This window comes from Perognathus longimembris, chromosome 15, assembly GCF_023159225.1.
Source record: "Perognathus longimembris pacificus isolate PPM17 chromosome 15, ASM2315922v1, whole genome shotgun sequence".
Taxonomy (NCBI): domain Eukaryota; kingdom Metazoa; phylum Chordata; class Mammalia; order Rodentia; family Heteromyidae; genus Perognathus; species Perognathus longimembris.
The window spans coordinates 23,423,185-23,446,752 of record NC_063175.1 but is presented as its reverse complement, the minus strand read 5'-3'; the positions used below and the strand labels follow the sequence as shown (position 1 = coordinate 23,446,752).

General features: G+C 36.2%; 1 protein-coding gene across 4 annotated transcripts in view; it reads left to right on the top strand.

The window, feature by feature from the left end:
- Chst9 (carbohydrate sulfotransferase 9) overlaps nucleotides 1–23,568 on the top strand; it is a 232,729-nt gene that overhangs the window by 1,253 nt on the left and 207,908 nt on the right. The window contains exon 1 of one of the 4 annotated variants that reach the window (XM_048363249.1): nucleotides 7,022–9,360. The exons of the other annotated variants lie outside the window; for them this stretch is intronic. The gene's annotated coding sequence lies outside the window, so the exon portion shown is untranslated. Of the gene's footprint in view, nucleotides 1–7,021; nucleotides 9,361–23,568 lie in introns of those variants that run through there. 4 annotated transcript variants of the gene reach the window in all.

Sequence of the window (23,568 nt, the reverse complement as noted above, 5' to 3'; positions counted from 1 at the left end):
TATTTCCAACTAACTTCACAGGTGCGATGTCTAGAGCTGCAGCCCCTCTTCCTTCCCTCCCTGCAGGCCCACCCCCAACTTCCTCCCACAAGCAAACTGTGCTTGAAACATTCCCAGAGCCAGAGTGTGGAAAGGAATAGCATGTAAATAATAGTGTGTGGTAAGGTGACTTCTTTTCCTCCATTATGCTATATGATCCAACACTGGCTGTTTAATAAGAGTCTTTTAGGGCAGTGTTTGTGTGTGTGTGTGTGTGTGTGTGTGTGTGTGTGTGTGTGTGTATGTTAATTGGGGTATGATTAACCAGTGTATATTTTCCTTCATTCCCATACCACGTATCATATTAGCCTTTCTACACAATTTCATCTTTACCGTTACCGTTGCTCTCAAATGACTTGAGCTTCATTTACTCTCACACATATACACTAAGACAGAGTGTGACCATATTTAATATTTATCTGCCTCCCTGATTCACTGGCCTGCCACCTGTCAATTCCTGCACAGAATCATAACACCATATGCCTCTCTCCCAAATAGAAGATGAAGATAATGTTGTTTTCAATGGACAAAAGTACCCTGACTACCAGATTTTATTATTGCTTAACTAGTTTTTAACTGCATTAGTAAAAATGAATCAGATATACAGAACAAAATTGCCATTCTTCCCAATGCATTCAAACTAATTGCAATATCTCAGAACTTGGAGTTGACTGGTATTCAATGGATAATTAAGGTATTCTCATCAAATAGGAAACACCTTGATTGAACACAGTGAATAAGAAATAGTGTGCATTGAATGCTCTGAGAAAACAAGAAGAATCTTCTTACCTTTAGTTTTTAATCCCCTTTACTACAATAACACCATTCAGAAAATGAGCACCTTGCATATACATGCTAGTATGTACTAACTAAATACCATATTTTATGAGGCTTGGTGACAGTCCAAAACCATAAATGCTTTAAATCATTACCAACCATCTGTTCTCTCATTCTCACTTGAAATGCAGTGTTTTATTTTCACAGGTACTTACTCATTTCATACCTTTCCAAGAACATCTGAAAAATGTGATGGTATCAGATGCTGACCCAAGTTTGACAACTTTCATGTTTGCCTTATAAACTCCTATTATAAGCTCCTCTTCATGTTTTGTTTATAAACGCCTCTTATAAACCATTCTTTTATTTACAATGAGACAAGAAATCAGCAAAGTTTTAGCTAAGGCTAGCATGTATATTTCATACATTCTAGTGGAATCTGTTTGTTTTCCCTACCAACACAGCTCCAAGCCCTTGTTGATGGTGTTCTCTTGCTTCCATCATTGCCACAAGGGTGGCATTTGATTCTCTGAGGCACTGTATTGAACAGCTCCTGCACTTCAGACACTGGCATGGGTATAGTGTCTTCATGAGAAAAAAAATCACAAAATAGGAGACTCGATTAATATTCCACATGCCAAATTAAGAACTAAGAAATAAATATTAATTTCCACATGTATATTGATAGGTCTGAATAACATAGGCTACTCTATCTAAGATAAATGAACTGTCTGTCTAAAATAAGTTCTTCTAGTTTTCCAGAACTGGAGATTGAATTTGGGGCCTCACATTGTCACTTAACTTTTTCTACTGAAAGGTGATGCTCTACCACTTGAGTTATACTTCTACTCACAGTTTTTTGATAGTTAATTGGTGATCAGAGTCTCATAGATTTTACTGCCCAGGCTAGCTTTGAATCATGATCCTTAAATCTCAACTTCCTGAGTAGCTAGGATTATAGGCATGAGCCACCAGCATCCTACTTGAATTGTGTGTTCTTATAATACATGTTATATTCATGTTTGGGAATCCACATGACTGAGCATGTAACCAGCAAATAGATTCGCCTTCTCTGCTTTATTCATGTCATCATTAATGAGCGATTTGAGGCTTCGAGTTCTCACCATTTAAGAACGTTTGCTATTTGGGGCTTTTTCCTTTAACCAGAACTGCAATGTTAAATGTGTAATTGTCACATAGAGTCTTTGGCAAGACTTTTTCTTTCTGGTTATGGAGCTCTCTACCACTTGGAGCCACGGCTCCACTTCCAAATTTTAGGTAATTAATTGGAGAGAAAAGTCGCACATATTTTCCTGAACCTCAATCCTCATAGCTAGGATTAAAGGTGTGAGCAACCAGCACCTGGCTCTTTAGCTAGAATTTTAGGGTTTTGAATTTTAGAATTTTGGCTGAAATATCCCAAAGTACTTTCATATTTTTCAAGAAACAGATAGTGATGGTCTTTCTTGTTGTGCAAACAATCAGTAGGTATTTACAGAATCCTAAAAGCCAAGGAAAAGCCAAATGTGAGCAGCTCTTGTTTATAATCTTACTGATTCAGAAGGCTGAGATCTGAGAATTATACTTTGCAGCCAGCCCAGGCAGGAAAGACATGAGATTCTTATTGCCATTTGACCACCAAAAAGCCAGAAGTGGAGCACGTGCACATGTGCTCGTGCACACACACAAACACATAGACACACACACACACACACACACACAGAGACCCATGGAAAAGTTGGGACCTATTACCTTCTTCTTTATTGGCAAACACTGCCCTTCCTTTGAAAGTCCTAAGAGTCTTCTAACGTACAACCATCCAGGATTAAAGATAGTGAATCCAAACTATAAGTAATTTTTAAAGTACAGTTTCCTTTAAAATGTGGTCTAATTTAAATCCTTGTTTCATACATAAGAATGTATTCCATCCTATTTTTCTATACAGTAAAAGTGAATTAGTAAGGGGAAACACTTTTCCCATGTACAATAAGCATTGAATTATTCATGTTAATGAGAGGAACCCAGGCAAAGATAATCTAAAATCACAGTTATTTAAAAAGACATTTGTGTTTGTCTTTGGAATGTATTTCATGTTTGGCTTGAAAAAGATTTCCATTGTTATTGTGGGCAAGTTGCCTTTCTAATTATTTTGTTTCTGTTTAGGTTAATGTTTAAATGAGCTTACATACCTCAAACACCAAAACCAATTTCTGAGGAGGTGTGGCAGCTGGCAACTTGCCCAGAAAAGAACTAGGAGGTAGAAATAAGCAAACACAAGATGATAACTTGGCAGTAGATTATAAAGAATTCACACAAAAAAAGCAAAACTTTACTGTGTATTTATTTAACAACTGTCAAGAATTAAACATGTTCTTCAAAAGTAAAAGTCATTTAATGAAAAATCTGAGCACTTCAATCTCACTTGACAAGAATTAGAGGTTAGTAATATGTTTGAAAAAATTATACAGGGTGGCTTGTGAGAAACAAACAGGAGCATAGTAATTGTAAACCTTACTAAACTGCATTTTCAAGTGTTTTCCTAAAGTCTGCCCTTGCCCATGGTGATAGGTAGCATTTGTAAGCCTTATACCCACACTTTGATAAAGACATAGCAGCATGGAAGTCATCCGAATAAGGAGTTTTGTCCATTTGATCTCTGTACCTATGTTCCAAATAAAAAACATACATCATCAAAAGGAAGCTCTCAAGCATCTATTGTTCTCGTAGACCTGGTTAGATAAAATAGTTGAAGTTCAGTAAGACTGCCAATTTAACAGATTTCTATTGTGTTTTGCAAAACCTCTAGGGCAAAATTGGTTGTGGATAAAATAGTTACTTGAACAAGAAGCTGATTCACACCACCACAGTTAAAACACCTTGTTGAGAGTCAGCATTTAGTTGTGTATATATTGTGTTGAATTGTTGGTTCTGTGGGCTTTTAGAAAGAAGCGAGGAAACCTATATGTTGCAGGTAAGAACTGCTAAAAATATACGATTGGAAAGGCAGATAAGATCATTTTTAATTCAAGGATTCACAGTAAAACTGTAACTTTAATCAACGTGAAGAGCACAGTCATAGATGAGTAGAATGAGACTATGTTCTCCAAATAAATGTGCTCACTACTGAAGTGCAGAAATAGTCTTCTTTTTGAGGGATGAGGGAACATTTTTGCTTTTGATAGGGCAAGGCATTTTTAAAGATTGGAGTAAAATGTACCTTTGAAGAAACATATTGTGGTTGGGAATGTAAAAATTGAGACCCACAGGATATATTTTACAATATATTTATTCTGGAAAATTATTTCTCCTTATCTGTACCAAAGTATGAAAAAAATTATACATTTTTATAGAGCTGGAAAGGACCTTGAAAGTAATTTATTTCACTTTAGTATATTATAGTTGAGGAAGTTATGGGGCCTATTGTGATTGTGGTGACCTGCTACAGGTTGAGTTGGTAGTTAGTAGCCAATCAGAAACTATGAAGCTGACCTGACCTACTGCTTAACCAACTACCTTGTGCTAAGTTGGGAAGTTGGATGAAGAAAGTACCTCTTCCTAGCCTCTACAGTGTCCATCAGTTCATGACATCCATGAAATGATACAGTATAGCAGTAAATACACAAGGCTGTGTGTTGCTCTCTTCTGTCTCACCAGCATCAGAACTTCAAACTTTAAGTTTAGACAAAGTCTAAGGATATTTTGTATTACCAAATATTTTGTGTTTACCCTATTAGTATTCGGAAATGTAATTCACAACTAATATAGTTAGCCCAATATATGTCGTGTGTGTGTGTGTGTGTGTGTGTGTGTGTGATTAAATGAAATAGTAAAACAAAAGTAATAGGTAACCACAGGTGTTACACTGTCTTGGCAGATGTGGATGATTTCATTGGAATACACAATAAAGAAGTCAGAGATTGTGTATTATGTATCTGTATGTGTATTATGTATCTGTATGTATGTATAGTGTTTGAATTTAAGACAAATAAAAACATAAGAAGCCATGCAAGAAGTACAGGAAACTGTGAGAAAATGGACAAACTGAAGGAAATGTTAGTTTAATTACAAACTAAATTTATTTGTATAGAAAAGAAGAATGAAATAATAGTAAATGGCCACTGTTAAAATGGGAAAAATTGTAAGGCAAATTATGCATAGTCAGAGTAGAAAATATATTCTCATATATTCTATATACATATGTGTGTGTGTGTGTTCTAAGTAGGATAGTGAATAAAAAAATAGAAATGCAAACAGTCAGGCACATAGTTACATGGTCTATAATCCCAGAATTCAGGAGGCCATGAAAGAAGATAACGAGTGAGGGGCTGGGGATATGGCCTAGTGGCGAGAGAGCTTGCCTCGTATACATGAGGCCCTGGGTTCAATTCCCCAGCACCACATATACAGAAAATGGCCAGAAGTGGCGCTGTGGCTCAAGTGGCAGAGTGCTAGCCTTGAGCAAAAAGAAGCCAGGGACAGTGCTCAGGCCCTGAGTCCAAGGCCCAGGACTGGGGAAAAAAAAAAAAGATGGAGCTATAGAGTAAATCACAGAAAATTGAGAAAATAATGAGTTAAAAATTTTTAGTTAAACTTTTAGTAATGCTTTAGTATCATCTAGTAAACTTTAATTTAAAAAATTCCAGTAAATTGGGCTACTTAGCTACTCTGGACATTCTCTTTCTCCCTCTCTCCCTCTCTCTCTCTCTCTCTCTCTCTCTCTCTCTCTTTCTCTCTCTCTCTCACACACACACACAGAGGCTGTGGATGTAGCTCTGTGGAACAGTTTTCCTAGAGTATTCAAGACACTGTGTTACATACACAGCAGTGTGCATGTGAGTGTGTGTGTGTGTGTGTGTGTGTGTGTGTGTGGTGTATATTTGAGACAGACAGAAGCAGAGAAGGAGATAGAGAGAAAGAGAGGGAGACACAGAAAAGAGAGAGAGAGAGAAAGAGACAGAGTCTATAAACTGCCACTAAATTTCAAAAACAGCTCTTTATTGGATGACCCTTGTTTCAAGGGACTCTGCAGTTTACCTCCTATGTCATCAATAACAGTGTAATAGCCCTCAAATGAAAACTATTGATTTAGTGCTAATGCTCCATGTTCATTATGTTACTATTACAGCATGTCAATTCTAGAGTTAGAAGACAGCTTACATGCGATGATATTCATCGCTGCACGTTTACCGAATATTGCTGGAAGGTGAAGATTTTATACAATTCTTACTTATGATGTTTTATCATATTTTACAAGTTGATATTCACAACACATTTAGTTCACTGAAATGTGAGATGCTATGAAGAACATTTGGGAAAATTTATTGTCATGTGGGCTTCCTCCCCCCACTGAAAGCCAGAAGCATTTCCTCATATCCCCAGTAATTTTTATTTGCTTTGTTTTGTTTATTGCCACTTCTGGGGCTTGGACTCAGGGTCTGATCACTGTCCCTGGCTTCATTTTTGCTCCAGACTAGCACTCTGCCACTTGAGCCACAGCGCCACTTCTGGCTTTTTCTGTGTATGTGGTACTGAGGAATCGAATCTAGAGCTTCATTCGTGCAAGGCAAGTACTCTACTGCTAAGTTACATTCCCAACCCCCTATCTCCTGTAATTTTGACAACTCTGCACCAACACAGCCTTCCCTAAGATTCTCTGAAGAGCCAGTACTGGCCTCCATTGAGGCTCAGAGCTAGGGAAATAAGCCTTGTATGTAGACAGTGGACAAAGACTATTTTTACATTGCTCCCTCTCTAGTCATACTTTCTATAAGTGAGACCACCCTACTTGCCATTCATTGGTGGGCCATACCCACAGTCTTCTCTGCCCTCATATTTGAGTTCTCTTTCTGGTGTATAAAAACTTACTTCTTGTACTTGTTTTCCTTAGAAATCTTTGCGGATCAATATGAATGCTGACAAACTAATACATAAGAACATTAGCATTTTAGTTCTCCCAAGCCCTTATCCTTTTTAAATGCATATCGCTGGAAAGTTTTGAATGTTTGTCATACACAAGTTTTTATCTGTACACATTTGAATACACATGCGGCCTACATACAGGTCACATATATATACATTATAGGTTATATGCCATATGCAAATGTGACCATGAATATGTATATAGGTTGCAACATGTATATACATATGTATATATAGACATTTCATATACATACATATAATGTATAGGTTTGTATATTCTATATGTATAAATATATGTATAATTTTAAGCACTAAAATCGGGGAAAGATGTATTTTAATGGCTCCATTTTAATGCCCTTGAAACACAAAAGGAGAAGCTGCCCTGTTCCAATACTGGGAATTACACACATACACAGTGCAAAGAGGAAACTTAATTCCCACCCAAATAAACTGCTGAATTCGAATTTTGTTATATGGTGACAAATAAATATGGCTGTGCTGGCACATAGGACTTGAAGTGATAAAAAAAAATGTTGTTGTCTTCATTATATTAATGTAATTTGTGCATGGTTTACATCCTAAAATCATACCAATGTGTCTTCTCTTCTCCAAAATATGCAATATTTGCAGAGAGACTGAAGAGCTTTTAGGATTTCTTGTATACATGAATTCAGAAATGTATACCATCTCAAAACAGCAAGGATTTCAGAGTGAAGTCAGATTTTCTAACATCTGATGTCTGTCTACTAACCCATGACATGATGCTACTCTTCAAAATGAAGAGTTCATGGGAAATGTCATTTCAGTACTAATTATAATAGACATAGTGAAACTACTAAATTATAAGCTTTTAGGTCTTAGACTACTTCCCATTTAGGATTTATTTTGTGTGGCTTTTAGAACGTATATTTCACTTAAAAAAAATTGGGAGACAGAGTCGTGCTGTGTAGCCCAGGCATCCCCTGAACTTGTGATCTTCCTGCCTCAGTCTGGCACAGGGATTATAGCTGTGCACCACCAAACCAAACTATTTTACTGTTAAGGAAAAGCCTTTTCATGTGCACTATTCATCCTGGAGCTTGCTATCATTTTCATAGTCTGTGTATCTGTGCACTTATGTATAACCATTGCTTTGACAAAAGTACTAGCTTTTCTGTGCAGAAAGCTAGGCATCACCCCATCAAGAGAAAGAGCAGCTTTTTTTTCTAGAAGGAGGCATAAGCATTGTACAGAACACACTTTGCTGTAAGATCGTTTTGCTCTTCCATACTGGAAGCTCTTTAGTCAATTGAATAGCCCAACATCCAACCTCACGCTGACCCCTGACTTTATTTGGTTTGCTTTTGCTACTACTTCTAATACTAGTGTCATGTTGCAATGGGAATTGAGCAAAGATGAAATTGAGGCTGTGGATTGTGGGGAGATAAGGAGAACTGGAGCAGCAGAAAGATCTATACAGGCAGTGAAGTTTTATTGGAATATCTGCTTTTTCTTGTCCTGTTTTTTATTTGGGTGTAGAATAAAGACAGAGATTATAAAGTAAAGCCTTCCTTCCTTCTCATTCATATTGCTAACTCAGCTCCAGAAGAACAAAACAACATTCTTTTTCAGAATGAACACATATGAAACATCTACTCTTAGTTCCCACAGTGTCTCTGTTCTTAGAGAACTCCACTACCACTGAACTCTAGAAGAGTAAGAAAGTAGTTTAGATATGGGGAAATAATCCAGCTGGTATGGTGAAGGAAATTTGAGAGGATTCTGTTACATATGTAGAGAAATAAGAAAGTCAAAAAACAACCAACTCTGTCAAATTTAATCAAATCATTCAACAATGTGGCAGTTCTAAATCACCTATCTCTCAAGCAACGAAGATTTGTTCATGTAGTATCTCAGAACTTTGGGTTAAATTTTTCTTTAAACTGTAAATGCACTTCAATGCACAACACTCCCCCAAACCTTTAATTAAAATTTGGAAAGTTCATGCTGAGTTCCTCACTCATATGCATGGCATATTCAATGGCCTGTGTTACAGAAAGTTGTGACACCCATCTCATTGCAAATATACAGGCTTCTCACACCCCTATCAAATCTCACCAACTCATTGCTTCTTGCCTCCTAAGTATATTACAGATATGTCTCCTCTGTCACTCAAGTCTGAGTGATGGCACTCAGTTGTATGTATAACTTCAAGGACTCCATAAGGGATGCAGTGATCATTGCTCCTTGTTCAAGCCCACCTTCCAATAAGGCACCAGAGGAGCCTTCACCATGAACATCTAATAAGTACCACTTTCTGACCACATAGAGCATTTACACACCTGTCACATATACAATGACAATTACACACATTGCTTTTGCTTTGTTCAGTGCAAGGATTCAAACTATGTACACGATTACTCCAACCCTTCTGAGGTCAGGCTCTTCCAGTGACTTCTCTTTCCTATTCTCTCTCCTTCTGCTCCAGCTGGCTGGGTGCTTTTATGTGCACTAATTTACCAGGTTCTCATTTTGGATTTTGTAGGTGAAAATGTATTTGGGAAGAAGGCATACTTACAAATAGTTGGGGATAAAATCTTGTGTCTTCTGCAGCTTGTTCTCAAAACAGAAAACCTTTTTCAAAATGTGAGTGAGAAAAGCAATTATGGAAAAATGTTAATAATTGATTAATGTAGTTTCAGTTTGTATTCATTAGAATTTGATCTTTTGAAGATGAAAATTGGAGAAAAGATTCTATAACTGCCGTCAATTAAACAATTGATGACATTATTTGTATGTATTAAAGAAAGCCAGCATGATCTGAAGTGTTTAATTAGCCAATTAGCAAAGAGTTCTTGAAAGTAGTTAAATATCTTCATTCAGTTTCCCATAAGACTTAATTTATATTTAAGCAATTAAGAGTGGTTTTTATCATTTCTTGAGTTTTAGTCCAGCTTGGGAAAAATCAAAATAGTTGAAACCCTGTGGAGAAAGAAAGGAAAGAAAATTTTTAAAAGAAAAGGAAGGAAATGAGAGAGAGAGAGAGAGAGAGAGAGAGAGAGAGGAGAGAGAGAGAGAGAGACTGATTTTTCCATACTGTTAGCCTACACTCACCATGTTTAGGATCTCCTTAATAAATATGCCTAGCTCATCTTGTTTATATAAATACATACAATAGTAATCACTTTGACCTTTGTGTTGCTTTTGCTAAGAGGAAAACTGTAACAAACTTTTATGTGGAAGGTGCTTGTGTTTAGAAAGTCTTACTTATCTTCACAGAAAGTTAATAGTAGTTTAATTCTTAACCCACATCCCCTCCCCTCCTTCTCAGCTACCCATATCTCTGTTAACAGTTAGACAAAGGATAAATGCAATGCTCTTGAATTTTAAGACCTAAGAGAATTGGATGAAACTGAATTTAGTAATCTTATTAAACTGTTAATATATTTTATTATATATTTTAAAGTTCCAAGGCTACGAATAACTTAAAACTTGTTTGAATTTATAGCAATAGGAAAGGCAGTCCTCCATATAGAATTTGGTATTAAAATAGAACAGCTTGGCCAACAATTTGTGTAGGTAATTATTAGCTGGAAGCTATTTGTACTCTAAGTTTATTGCATAGACACATATGATAATAAGACTTGCACAAATGGAAACTTTGATAATAAATCCATGTAAAAGATTGTGCCCTAAGGAATAACTCTAGATGCTAGAAATGCATTTGAATTCCCTGAAAATTGGATGTAGATTTCTAGACCAAGTATATATCTATTTTTCATTCATGATATTTAGTGGGTCATTGTCTAAAATCTCAGGACAAATAAAACGAGCAATGGAAAATGTAGGTTTTCTACTTGTATTCAAACCTATTTGTATTAAAACATTGTAGCCGGAGAAGAAATTGTAAAGGAGGACAATGAAACATATTGCCAGTAGTTATCTAAACTACACTTGCAATCACAAAGATCATAAATAAACAAATAAATACCTGAAGTTTACCTGAAAAATACTCTTGTCATTGCACATTTAAATCACAGATGAACTAGATTTTTGCTGTTGTGTCATCTACTAACCTGATTAGAAAAATTATTAGTACTAAAATATCAAATAGCTGTATTCTCATTTTTAACCCTGCAGTACTCATTCTACCATTGTACACTCCATTCACCCCAAGTCAGTTTCTCTGTATGTTAACAAAACAAAATAAATGACTTAATTACTAATTAAATTATATAAGCATCTTTTTGCCAGTCCTGGGGCTTGGACTCAGGGCCTGAGCACTGTCCCTGGCTTCTTTTTGCTCAAGGCTAGCACTCCTACCACTTGAGCCACAGTGCCACTTCTGGCTTTTTCTGTTTATGTGGTACTAAGGAATCAAACTCAAGGCTTCATGCATGCTAGGCAAGCACTCTACCGCTAAACCACATTCCTAGCCTATATAACTGTTTTAATTATGTCAGCTTTGTTCAAATTTAAATGGAGTCATTACTAAACTTTCAGCCTCTTCCTTAATGTATTCCTTAATTATTCTGGTTTATTCCGTAAATAACTGAATTCCCTGATGAAGATTACAGATCTATATCTCATCCTTCTCCATCTTTTCCTCTTTTCTGATACCTAATGTATCTAGTTCATAAAGCTGTTTTCTGATTGTATTCCATTCTCAAAGAGGAGTCAATGACTTGAAAAAGCAGGTGATGTACTGCGCTGTAGTTGCAGTGTTAGTGTTATCTAGACTATTCTTTCTTTCCAAGCTTACTTCATTTATACTCAGTTTTCTAAAGGCTGTAACTCTGTGCTCTGATTTAGTGGTCATGATTTTCCATCAATTTCCTCCCACAATACCTTTCATGGAAAGACTACGTCACAGCTGATGAAAGTAGTAGGTGGTGAGTTACTTTCTTCAATGGGAACAGGCTGTAGGGTATGTACACCCTGATCTAATGACTCTAAAAAAAAAAATTGCTGGACAGACTTTTGGTACGTTGTTGTTATTTTTGTAGAAAGCTACATCAATATCAGGTTTGAGAGTATATTAAGAGAATTTTTAAAGTCTTTATTGTTATTTATAAAGGCAGTTATGTAAATCAGGTAAGGAATACATTTCTTTGTGAACAATGTCATCTCTTCCTTTGCTCTCTCCCAACCACAAGTTGTGTAGTTCATTTTCAACATAGTTTCCAGTGAGTACCACTGCTACACTTGTTCACCTTTTGTCTCTCTATTACTGTGCTTCCCATTACACTACCAAAGTTTCATAAATGAACAAAAAGAATAAAAAGAAAACAAAATTAAAAACCTCTTCCATTTCCTGGAGTCATTTTGATAAATATTTTTAAAATTATTTATTGTCAAAGTGATGTACCAGACATGTTACAGTTTCAAACATAAGGTAGTGAGTGCATTTCTTATGGAACTTATCTCCTCCCTCATTTTTCTCCCAACTTCCCTCCTCCTCATTCCCCCCACCCCCAAGTTGTACAGTTGGTTTACAACATATTGTCTTGTAAGTATTGCTGTTGCATTGGTTATATAATCAGATACACATAGGTATTGAGCCTTTCTTTTCCTCTCCTGAGTATCCACCTTTGGCCTCACTGTATGTAAATGCCCAAAAACCTCTATAATTAATTTATTATGTCTCAGGGTATTTTAGACCTAATTTCTGCATATGTTAGAAAAGATGTGCCATTTGTATCCTTAAGCTTGGCTTACCTTATTGAGAGAATTCTTATTCGTCTCTTGTTTCCGTCCACATTTTACAGAATTTTTCAGGTATGCTTTACAGTTAGTAACATGAGGTGTGCTTCTTTTGTTTAATTGAAAACTCAAAATAATTGAAAGTTACTTTTCTCTCAATTTTTCATATTATTTTCAATATATTTCAAAGAAAGAAATCAAAAATAACATCTTAATTTCATTGTTCACAGATGTCTCTGATTTCCAGTCACTACTTTTCTTCATATTATACTGTACTTAATGTATCAAATAAAATTAGTATATTTTACAGTAGAAAAGTATTGAGCACTGGTGGCTCACGCCTATAATCCTAACTACTCACATGACCGCAATCTGAGGAATGTGGTTCAAAGCTAGCCCAGACATGAAAACCCATGAGATTCTTATCTCCAATTAAACAACAGAAAACTACAAGTGGAGCTATTGGCTCAAAGTGGTAAATGACTAGCATTGAGAAAAGACCTCTGGGACAGTACCCAAGGCCCTGACTTCAAGCCCCATGACCAACTTGAAAAAAAAGACAAAATAGTCACAAATTTCCTCAAGCAGAATATAATGTCTTCAGGATCTTTTAAGTGCCCTGGTTTATGTCATGAGAAATTAGTGCCTGTAAAGAGCCTGGAATCTTCAAGTTACGACTCAGTGATGATCAGTGGAGAAATTCTGCTCCGTGAAGTCAGTCAGAGATCCAAGTCCACATAGCGTTTCTGCCATCTTTCCGTACCTCAGAATTGCCACTGTACCATTCAAGTCATGCCTCCAGTCCAGTATTTTGCTGTTTAATTAGAGATGGAGTCTTGTGTACCTTCCTGTCTGACATGGCTTTGAACTTGATCTTTTAGATCTTATCCTCCTGAGTAGAACGGATTATAGGCCTGAGTTCATTTTGACTCTTAGGTTTTCTGTTTTGCTTTTCCCATAGTTAATACTTTTTTTTCTTATGTATACCTTTATGGATATTTTATATGCTTTTTTCCTGAAAAATACACTAAATTTGAAATGCTTTAATTGTGATAGTTTTTAAACTGACTTGTAAGATATTGCTTTATTCCCAAAAAGCAGCCATGAGTATATAAACTGTAAATAGTTTAGACCTGTGCATGAGCTTACTATCTTCTGTGCTTTAAATTCCTACATCTCTTTCATTTTTAATTTTGAAAACTAGCCCTAACAAGATCTGAAAATCGAGAGGATCCATTATTGAATTTCAGTGTCTTGCAGCTGTTTATTTTTCCCTTTCCACACTTTCTATTTTTTCCAATGTTAAAGATGTCTTGCTCCTTCATTTGTTTATGGTTCTAAGTTTTTAATCATTGATTTGAGCAAACTCTTTATCATTGTCTAAACTGCCTATCTAGATGTTCAGAAAAGCAGCCTATCAGTTATATTCTTGTAAAAAGTTTCTCCCCATTCTCTCCTTTCTCCAGTTTGAAATTCCTGTCCTCCAAGCCTATTATGCGGCCCTCCTTTCACTCTCAACCAAAATTAATTCTCTGTCTCTTTTTTTGGACCTATTACTTTCTGCTTCTCATTCTTTCCTTGGCTTTAGGTTCTCACCTGTTCTGGACTTCCTCAGATTATTTGGAGGCAAATAAATATCTTTGATACTTTGTTAGAATAATGTTTTATTCTGCATATATCTCCTTAATTGAGAACATGTTAGAATTTGGTAGCATTTATAGAATTTAAGTGAAAATTATCTCCCTGCCCTCCCTGAAAATCTTCAAAGGATTTCTGCCATGTTACCATAATCCATATTCCAGAGTTGACGTTCATTGTCTGACAGCTTTGTGATCCTTCATCTCTCAGATGTGATAGGTTTGTTTGTTTGTTTTGGTTAGTCATGGCACTTGAACTCAGGGCCTAGGCACTGTCCTTAAGTTGTTTTGCTCAAGGCTAGCATGAACCAGAGCACCATTTCCTATATTTGTTTTCTTTGAGAACACATACAATCAGTTATTTATTCCTAATGTTCTAAATAGCAAAACAGTGACACTGATGTCCTTATTTCTTATCTATTGTGTAAGATCCTCTTTGCATCTAGAAACTCATGTCCGTGGTATTTTCTTGAATTATATCATCAAAAATCACCTTCACTTTGATTTCTCAGTTCACACCATCTGAAATTTCTATTGTTTTGATTAAGCTCATTTCCAATCATGTTTCTTTCCTATCCATATTTGTATCTCTGACCTTTTGCTTTATCTTCTGAGAAATCACTTTCCCTTATCTCCTAGCCATTATGATGAGCTTTTCATTTGGTTTCATTTTTCATTTGCAAGAGCTTTTTACTGCTATCTGAAGTCTTTCCTTTCTATTAAATATAGGGTCCTGAGGAACTTGGGGCCTATTTCCTGGGTTTTATAGCACACAGCATCTTGCTTCTTATTGTTATCTATGGAAACACTTTGACTTCAGCTTTTATGATCTGTTAAGCTAGTTATCACTCCTCTGTCAGCAATCCACATTCTCCAACTTCATGATTATCTCTCTCTTACAATCGTTTCCTCTATCCCTTACCTATATATCTACAACTATATTTTTTTTCTAATTCATTTTGGTGGGGTTTACATGGAGCACAATAGAAGGGTTCTGTAGGCTTCCATATAGCTAGAGGTCCTCTCCATTGATAAGTCCACAAAATTAAATGTAACCAATATATTAACTAAATTAAAAGCAGACCATGGACAAATTTAGCAGCATCTTTGACATTCTCATTATTTTCTCTCTTTTTTCCCCTCATGCTTTGCTCTATTTCCTGCCAATTTTTCCTGAATACTAATTTTCCAATAATAATGTATATTATTCCTACTTTTATTTGCTGGCAGCATTGTAGGTTTCTCTATATATCTACATTTATTCCAATAACTACCTTAGGCTCTGAAATTTTAACCTGAACACTGTGTGCATGGTGTGTTCTTTGAAAAATGCCTTATGAGCTTTGTGTATGATTTTAGCCAGTGGATACATTCACAGTTTTAATTTATTTATTTCTTTTTTATACCAAGATTCCTAGATTATCACCTTTACTGCTTTAGTTCAAGCTGTTTCTCTAATAAATGTTTGCAGAATAACCACATGGGTGCTGAAACATAAAGCCAGAGGAAAGGAAGAGTGAGTGCATGGTAGAATTTTATAAATATTTTTATGTGATTGCTTGCAGTTAGAAAGAGTGCTGGTTTACAAACTTTATATCTATAAGAAACAAAGCATATTCATTTTAGAATCTACACAATTGGTAAAGTTTCATAGATTTTTATACTGGTCATAGAATTTTATTATTATATAGTAAGTGGTATCATCCTTTTGATAAAAGACATTATACAAAAGCAACATATCAGCTGTCTGGGTAACACATAATAGAGGAGAAAAATAAATCTCTCAAATATGTATTGACTGTCTGGCTGATCATTAATAAAAATAACTACCTAGCATATCTAGTATAAGAAAGCAGGATTCTTTTTAAATGTAATACATATTGGAGGATTTTATTGATCCTGTAATGAGAGAATAGAAGCGTTTACAAGTCTTACTGTATATAGATAACAAAATACATTTTATCTAGATAACAAACAATAATATTAATATTTTATTGACTCATCATAAAAATACATATTTGAAAATATATGTGGATGATTTATTGAGTACTATTGAGCAATACTACATTTTTGTCTATGGTTTGTTTGTCTCAGAAATTTGCTGTGTAAGGGTTGTGTTAATTATTGGACATTATTTAAGGGCAAATGTGGCAATTTTACTGTGAAAATTGACATTCCAAAACAAGTTTGACCCGTTTTGTCTTATATTGTATCTAATATTCTAATTTAAAACACTATTCATAAGAAGCACGTGGAGAGATCAAAATGACTTCCTGACATTCTATCTCTCATAACTTTCTAAATGCTGCTGAGTTTTTTTTCCTGACTTTTGGGAATCTTTTGACAGCAGAAATATTGCTATGAATCTTCAAAAATTCTGTCTGTTTCTGTCTCCTACATTTCCCATTTTTGTAATGTCTCCCTTTGGTCAGTCATAATGCCCTATAAAATTTACTAGATTATACAAATTATACCATTTTCTTCCAACAGACAATTCTATTTAGTCAACATGGAGAACTCTTGCTTCACTATTAGTGAAGCAACAACAAAAAATTATGGCTTATTTAAATAACAGTCAAAATATTCTACCACTATTTAGTTTTAAAAGATATTTGTGTGCTTAAAGCACCCATTGGACTGAGCACCACTTATCCACACCTTCAAACCCAGCTATTTGGGAAGCAACAGTTAAGAATATCTCAATTTGAGACCAGCCTGGGGTGGAGAGTGATTGAAAACCTCATCTCATTCAATAAGCTGGGTATGGTGGCCTATACCAGTGATCTCAGCTACACAGGCAGCAAAGTTAGATGAATCACAGCCTGAGGCCCAGGCAAAGATGTAATGATTTACCTGAAGTGTGGAGCATGAAACCCTGAGTTCAAACCCCAACATTACCACATACACCCCCCAAAAATCTTCACATACAATATAGACTGTACACGCAATATACACTATAGCAAAGCACAACTTCTTTTCTTGTATGACACTTTGCACTAATGGTAGGTCAGTATTTCTTTAAAATCCTACGGGATTTCTAAATTTCTCTCTAAATGTTTTATTCTTCTGACTTCATTTTTGCTATATTTTACAGTAAGCCCTCATTCCCATTCTTCTTTGATCTTTTTAATTATATTTGTTTGATTGTATACTAAGTGTATTTATTTCATGAATGCCATAGGGCAATATCATCAGTTTCTTAATCATAAACACTTCCTGCTACCCAACCCTTTCCTTCACAATCCTTTTTGATTTTTCTATTTTCTTCTTTGGTGCTGAACGAAGCCCTCAGGCTCTAACCTGTGACCTGTGTTATTCTCCCATTTTCTCTGTGGGTGCACTCAAGTTCAGCTGTCATTTTTATTGTGCTAATTCTCATTACACTATTTGTGCATTCAATCATGCTTGGATTATAGTATCCAGTTTTGAGACCTGCTTTTAAAGAAAAGCACTAACAAACTCGAATGTGTCTAGAGAGGATGATTAAATTGATTGAATGCTTCTCAACCATGTCTCATAAAGAATAGCTGAAGGAATTGTTTATATTTATTGTTTATCCTGGAATAAAAAAGATTGAGGGCAGACAGGATAATTGTTTTCAGTAATTGGAAAGTCTGTCATCGAAAGGAGGGAACAGATTTGCGATGAGTTGTACTAGAAAGTTGTACCAGAACATCTTTGTACAAGTTGTAAGGAGACAAATTAAAATATTTTCTAATAAAGAATAGGGATTAAACCTTACTCATTTTTGTTTTACTGGCAATGTCTAGCATATTACCTTAATCACATTGGGGCCTAATGGATATTGATTGATTGAACTGAGTCAGCATAAATTGAAGGAATTAACCTCTCTTACAGAAAAAAAAAAAAAACAGAATGTCTTCATAAGTAAAAATACCCAGTCTTTGCACAAATCCTTATTGATTAGCTGTAAGAGAGATTTCCTGCATTTGGAATTTGGATTATAAAGATAATAGCATCTTAATATTGTAGGCTACTTCTGTGAACAAGACATTCGTCTATATATTTTCATATAGTTCCTTATTTCACAGCAACATCACATGGTAGCTTCTGTTATTGCCCCCAGTTCAACTATAAATAAACTAACAGGTTCCAGCTGGGCACTCGTATTCCACCCTGTAATCCTAGTTACTCAGGAAGCTGAGATATGAGGATCCAGATTTGAACCCAGCCCAGACAGGAAAGTCATGAGATTCTTATCTCCAGTTAGCCACCAAAAAGCCAGAGTGGAGTTGCAGCTCAAGTGGTAGAGCAGTAGCGTTGAGTGCCAAAGCTCAGGGACAGCACCCAGGCCCTGAGTTGAAGCCCCAGGACTTACATTAAAAAAAAAAAAAAGATGTTCAGTTCATTTACACCAAACAGTTTTGCAAGTATTGCTTTTGTAGTTGTTTGTCTTTTTTTACCCTGTGTCTCTTGATTTTGATATTCCCTTCCAAAGGGGGGGGGAGGGGAGGAGGGAAAGAGAGAGGGGGGAGGGGGGAATGAGGGATGAGGTAACAAACAGTACAATAAATGTATCCAATGCCTAATGTATGAAACTCTAACCTCTCTGTAATTCAGTTTGATAATAAAAAATTTTAAAAATTTAAAACAATAAGAAAAACAGGTTTCCTAATGAGCATTGTCACAAAGCTAGTAAGGAGTCAAACTATAGCTTGAGCCCAGGTAGACAAGGCTCCAGGATCTGCATCCTCAACCACCATGATAAACTATCTCCAGGAATGAAAGGCGAGAGTATTATCATAAAGGAAAAACCTCAAGAACTTGGGGGCTAGACAGAATATCACTTTCTCTAGTTCTTTTTCTGGAATTTCTTGACCAGTGGCTGTGTTATTTCTGCCCAAATTCCCATGGTCTCATATTCCTTACTCCTCCCTTGTCACACCACCTCCAGTGATTGGATAAGCACTGGATTATACCACTCCCTTCAGAACTTTCATTAATTTCCCATGTCCAAATGACTATGCTGATCATCATCGTTTGGACACAAAGCTGTCTGGGCTCTGCCTCCACTTGTCCCTTTCCCTGAAAAGTCATTGTGGGTAAATGAGTCTGTCATATAGATTTCATCTGGGTAGAAATCAGAGATAGTTCATGAGTGAAGCAATCCATTTAAAATACTTACAACAATTCCTTGAATGTAGGAACTGCTCAGGAATTGTGGGCATACTAACTGTTTCTAGATATTTCTAATTAAACTGCCCACATTTATATTTTGAATATATAATAAATACTTTGTTTTGTTCACTATAATGACAACTAAAAAAAGGAATTTATTAACTCACCAAATGAACAAGTTCATAGGCAGAGTGGCACAGGTAGAATACAGTCATAATTTTTCCTCTACTTTCTCTTCTTTCCTTTTTTTAAAAAATGAACTCCTGACCCTGGCCTTTCTCCTAGCCATCTTGTGTTTTAGGCTGCTTTCATCATGACAGTCAGGGCTTCTAGCACATCAGGAGCTACATTCAGGCTTTTTGATTTACATTCACTATAAGCAAAAAAGATCACTCCCATAACCACCCAGCAAAATCTCAGAGCTTCTTTCTGAGGAGTATAATTACAAAATAATCACTGTGGATAGAGAAAGCCTATGTCAGCTAAAGGTGATGGGTTGAGTGGTGACCCCAAAAGATAGGTGCCATTTCTAAGCCTCAGAACCCGTGGCCCTTTTCAGGCAAAGTATTAATATTATTATTAAGGATTTCACAATGAGATCATCCTGGATTATCTGAGTGAGCCCTAAGTTGAAAAACACGTATCTCTATAATGGATATACTACAACACAGAGAGGCCTCCTTAAGAGGAAAGCAAAAACAGAACCTAGGCAACTACATGGTTGAAGCCACTAAAGCAAGGAAAAGCTTATTCTTCCTTTGATTCTAAGGGGAGAATGGCCCAATTACACCTTGGTTTCAGATGCACAGCCTCCAGAATTATGACAGAATTCTTTTCTACTATTTTAAACCATAAGATTCTTGGTCATGATTATGGAAGCCACAGGAAAGTAACAAGAGCAGTCATTTATGGACCTACAGTGTCAGGGCTGCAATATTTGGGGCCCTTTAATAGAGTAATGAGTAGCCACTGAGGCTGGAGCTAGAGACAATTTGTTCTAACTTGAATAAAATTCTACACAGAGGAGCAGAATGGACAATCATGAAGATACTCACTGTCCACCATCCTTCAAATTGTCTTCTCATACCCACTTCTGATTTTACCACTCTGCATTCAAATCCTCACATCACCTTATTGTAAGCTCCTCTACTGTTTCTTTCTTCCATTTGTCTGGCCCCTGGTACTTAGGTGGGGCCCAAGCAGATAATTTAGAATACTTTCCTTGGGTTATAATAATCTGATTGGCTACACTGTTTCCACCTACATGTCACTTCTCCATTGCCATAGAAGGAACATGTTCATGAGGACTAGAGACTAAGAGATTGATCACATGGACAGCCATGCCTTTGCTGACCACAGATATCATTGTTCTTAGTCTTGGCAGCTGTGCTGTGAATATGTAAGATGCTAGAAGTGGAGAAGGTTTGATCATAGATGTAAGTCAGCATTTCTCATGTTACATGATTAATCATAACAATAACTAACACCTGATTGTTTCATTTGACTTGCTATTGGCTTTAATTATTTCAGAAGTGTCTCTTGCCACATTTGACATATCCCAGGCTGACAATGCCTTCATGTTATTTTAGCTATAACCATACAAATGGCCTTTTACTTGTATCACGATGGCCAAAGTTTAGGACTGTAAAACAACTGTTTTGGAGTTTCTCTTTCTTCACAACTATATCTTTTAAATAAGATATAGTGTATGTACTTTGTATATTAGTTAATAATCATCCTGAGCATTCTTTTTTTTTTGGCCAGTCCTGGGCCTTGGACTCAGGGCCTGAGCACTGTCCCTGGCTTCTTCCCTCTCAAGGCTAGCACTCTGCCATCTGAGCCACAGCGCCCCTTCTGGCCATTTTCCATATGTGTAGTGCTGGGGTATGGAACCAAGAGCTTCATGTGTAGGAGGCAAGCACTCTTGCCACTAGGCCATATTCCCAGCCCCCTGAGAATTCTTGACTAACATTTAAGTACATATGACAAATGCTATAATTTCATGTAAACAAATGTAAAATGGAACAATAGTTTTGTTTCACATATATTTAACATTTTGAAATATTTAAAAATTTTAAATCTTTATTTAGACAGAGGATGGATGAGATGAGTGATCTGTGTAATAATCCTCTCTTGATTTTTCACTGTAATACAAATAAATGTTCCCAGAAGCATTGGTTTTAGTGTACTGTAGTTATTAAAGCCAGGCTATAGTTGCTTAAAAAGGAAAACCCCTCTATTGACTGCTAAAAATTTGAGCCTAAAATCTTTTATCTGAAACTAAGAATGTCAAGACAAAGCCTTGTCTTGTTAAAAAAAATTTAATTATAATTGAATCTTAATTACAACAGCTAAAAGTGGAAGGTACCTGTTAAATAAATTATATGAGAAATCTAAGCAACGGGTATGTATAAGGGAGAACCTACGAATTAGTGTCGAGCAAAGGAATATGTTTCTGTGCTCAGTATGACAAAACACATTGAATGTTGGAGCAGTTACAGAAATTCACCATGAAACACTAAACTTGAGAAACCATTTGAGAAAAGTCATCATTATTGCAGCCATTCATAACAATTTTACCAATAGTCTTTTGTCTTTGAAATGACAGCTAAAATAATATTGTGTTTTGTTAAGGGTTGTTATTGCTGGCTTTTTGTGGCTTTGGTTTGGGTTTGGGTTTTCTGACTGCTATAACAAAATATTACAAATTCACTGCCTTAAAATAATATATGTGTTCTCTTACATTCTGTAGGCCAGATGTCAGATAAGAACTAAAATCAAGGTAGCAGCAGGGCCATCTATCTTTTCTGTGGCCCTGAGTGAAATCTGTTTCCTTCTCTTTTTCAGTTTTTAGGAGCTGCCTGTATACTTTGGACATGGTTCCCTATTCCCATCTCCAGAACTAAAAAAGTGGATCAAATCCTCACATCACCTTACTGTAAGCTCCTCTACTGTTTCTCTCTTCCACTTGTCTGGCCCCTGGTACTTAGGTGGGGCCCAATCAGATAATTTAGAATACTTTCCTTGGTTTTTAATAATCTGATTGACTACACTCTTTCCACCTACACGTCACTTCTCCATTGCCATAGAAGGAACATGTTCATGAGGCCTAGAGACTAAGAGATTGATCACATGGACAGCCATGCCTTTGCTGACCACAGATATTGTTCTTAGTCTTGGCAGCTGTGCCGTGAGTATGTAAGATGCTAGAAGTGGAGAAGGTTTGATTTGAGTGCTAAAGAACTATGTACTGTCTTTTACAACTTTTGTGTGAGTCTAAAATTAGTTAAAATAAATAAGTTAACAAATTCAAAGAAAATTAAAAGCAAGAGGTGGCTGCATCCACAACTATAAGGAAATCCCATGGAAATTTTTGTACTTTTATATTTGACAACTAACAGAAAATTGTAATTATATAGACAACATTATTATCAAAGGCAAACTTACAAAGTAAAATGATTCTATTAGACCACCTCTACCACCAACAAAAACAGTGTTGCTATATCAACTTTCCTTTACATCTGAAAGAATAACAAAATTGATTTAAAACTTCTGAGTAATAAGTCCAAATTTCTGAAATGAGGACAAAAAGGAAAGACCAAAGGAAGGAAAAAAGACAGAGGGGGAAGTAAGAAAGGAGAGGAGGAGGAGGTGGAGGAGGAGGAAGGGAAGAATGGAAACACAAGCAAGAAAATACTTGCCATGTCTATATAAAGAATTACTACCCAAATTCAAAAAGTACTCCAAACCCCTAAGAGGAATAGAGAAAACATATAAACAGAGAATTCCTAGGAGTGAAAGCCAGCATGTCAAATAAATCAAAACTAAACAAAAGCAGAATTACACATTTTGAATCCTTATTCAGATTCCAGTCCTCAATACTGCCCCTCAGCACCCTGGGCAGCTGTGAAAAGAATGGGAGATGAGATGCCTTAAACCTTAGGAAGCTCATCTGAGAATGAGAGCAAGGATTCTCTGGAAGGTTTACAGAAGAAGGAGTCCCTGGGTGAAGAGGTTGGAGAAGGAAGACTTGTTTGACAGAGATAGGGCAGAGGTTTGGAGTTGCAGAGGGCTGTAAGCTTGTAAGGGAGGGCAGTGAATTAACAGAGTTCATTGCTGATGATCTCTGTTTGCTCAGGTGAGGAAAAAAGTTTTTTTTAAGTGCATCTGCTGTGAGAGGGGAGGTGATGCTCTCACCTCTCAAGTTCATCTGAGAAGAAGGACCATAGACAAGCAACCCCTGAAACAACACCAAACTGCCTGAATCATTGGCCCAAATCAACTTCCCAAACCCCACTTCTCTGTAAAACATAAACTTCTGTCAAACTAAGCATCTTGTAATTTCCTTCTGTGCAAATAGCCTCTAACTAGTAAT